Source organism: Penaeus chinensis, chromosome 38 (assembly GCF_019202785.1).
Source record: "Penaeus chinensis breed Huanghai No. 1 chromosome 38, ASM1920278v2, whole genome shotgun sequence".
NCBI classification, from domain to species: domain Eukaryota; kingdom Metazoa; phylum Arthropoda; class Malacostraca; order Decapoda; family Penaeidae; genus Penaeus; species Penaeus chinensis.
This window is the reverse complement of record NC_061856.1, coordinates 18,804,483-18,806,982: the sequence shown is the minus strand read 5'-3', so window position 1 is coordinate 18,806,982 and position 2,500 is coordinate 18,804,483. Positions and strand designations below refer to the sequence as shown.

General features: G+C 37.2%; 1 protein-coding gene across 3 annotated transcripts in view; it reads right to left on the bottom strand.

The window, feature by feature from the left end:
• Positions 1–2,500, bottom strand: part of LOC125046134 (relaxin receptor 2-like) — a 192,559-nt gene that overhangs the window by 164,017 nt on the left and 26,042 nt on the right. The window lies entirely within an intron of this gene.

The window sequence follows — 2,500 nt, the reverse complement described above, 5'->3', positions numbered from 1 at the left end:
ACCTACTGCACATAAAACGGACGTGTATATCACAAGCGCAAACGTATGTGTGTGTGCTAGTTATAATACAGTGAATAATAATTGAGAATAACATCAACAATAATGTTATGTACAGTAGTAGCAGTAGCAATAGCAACAGTGGCGGTAGTAGCAGAAGTACTAACAATGATAATAAAAAGTCATGCTCACAACAAATTGTGTACTACTAATAATATATCTTGTTTTCAAATACAGATAGATAGATAAATACATAGACAGATACATAGATAGACAGACAGACAGATACAGAGATAGATACATAGGCAGATACATAGTTACATAGACAGATTGACAGATACATAGATAGATAGATACAAATATAAATACATGGACAGGTTTACAGATGGAGAGATATCATATATATATATATATATATATATATATATATATATATATATATATATATATATATATGTATACATATATACATATATATATGTATATGCATATATAGATCTATAGATAGATAGATAGGCAGATAGATATGCATATATATACATATATGTATATATATAGAGAGAGATATAGATATAGATATATATACACATGTGTGTGTGTGTGTGTGTTTAGTATCCTGAAACCCTTAACACTTTCATACACTGCTTCATGTGGTATCATGGTCGCTATAAAACACGATATTATCGAAGCTTATTCTGACATAGTTTTGATAAAAAAAAAAAAAAAGTTGTATTTCTTAATTAAAGTACATGACATACTAGTGTGATTTTTAATTACACAGAAAACATTGTGGAAGCTTCAAATAAAATGGGAAAAGTACCTGCAACTTATATTTTTTTACGCGCCACTCTTCGCTTCGCAAGGCTGTGGAAACTTTCAAATGTATTCCTCAGATTCAGACAATAATTTTTTTCTTATTATTTACATTGTTCTTCATATGAAAAGTGCTTGAGGTTTTTCATCTTATCGTTCCTACCCCTTGTGAGCTCCGTGTTGGCATAGATTCCAGTGACCACGGGCATTTACTTGTATTATTGCCTGAATTATATCAACAAATTAAGATACACCACCTTTACTTTGATATTTTTGAGCCTGAAAGGTTATAATGTAGAATTTCCGAATGATTTTGAAGTTATTTATTCCTCCGTAGGCAATACCACGTCCTATGAATCGGACACGTTACAAATTCTTAATATGTTTCAGCGACCGTCATGACTCCTATCTGGGACTGCATGAGATATATCGGAAAATATCGCGCTCTGAATGTCTGACAAGAGTGTATCACGTTGTTTCAATGTAGAGACATTCATAGCGAAAAGATGTTTCAACAGGTTCAATAATGTACGTGTAAAGGGCAAACATGTATCAAAGTGTATCAAAGTGTTTGGGGTTTCAGAAAGGCTACAAAAAAAGCGAGACAGAGATAGTCTCAGTGCAGGTAACTGGAAGAAGTTTTAGCCTCTACGTTTTTTGCATTTCAAGGGAGGTGTTTGGGAGCTACACTCTGTTTGTCCACGTCTCTTTATCTCTCTGTTTCTGTCTATCTATCTATCTATCGATCTATCTATCTATCTATCTATCTATCTATCTATCTATCTATCTATCTATCTATCTATCTATCTATCTCTCTCTCTCTCTCTCTCTATCTATCTATCTATCTCTCTCTCTCTCTCTCTCTCTCTCTCTCTCTCTCTCTCTCTCTCTCTCACTCTCTCTTTCTCTCCGGTGCCGAGGACCTCCTGTGCCAAGGACGTATTTATTCATATGTGGCGGCTCCCCATGAGGCCAGGTGCTTGATTCTCCCCTTTGGAGTGTGTTTCATCCGGCCGTAGCTCAGAGCAAATGAGCGTACTCAAAGAGGGAGATTCAGGTCGCCAGGAAGGGCATTGACCTTAGCTCAACCGGGCTCGAGAGTAAAAGGGATGCGAAGCAGTTCCAGCCGGTGATTATCTTGACTCAAGGAGGAGCTTCGGCAGGGAGGGGGCAGCCGTCGCTCGGCCGGGAACAGATGTGTGAGGCGCTACCGGTTTTGCTGGATATTGTCTGCATTATTATATATATATATATATATATATATATATATATATATGTGTGTGTGTGTGTGTGTGTGTGTGTGTATGTGTGTGTGTGTGTGTGTGTGTGTGTGTGTGTGTGTGTGTGTGTGTGTGTGTGTGTGTGTGTGTGTGTGTGTAGAGAGAGAGAGAGATGAATATAGACATATATATACAGATGTAGATATAAATAGAGCAACGATATGTGTTTGGATGTTAGTTGAGAACTAAAAGGAAAAATACATATCGAAAAGAAAAAGGAAAACACAAAACTCGTGACGGTTCACATTACGGTTACATCTCCATTACACACACACACACACACACACACACACACACACACACACACACATACACACACACACATACACACGCACATACACACAAATGCACACACAAAAAAATACTAAACTCTCCCCCTCTCCCCCCCCCCTCTCTCTCCTCTCTCTCTC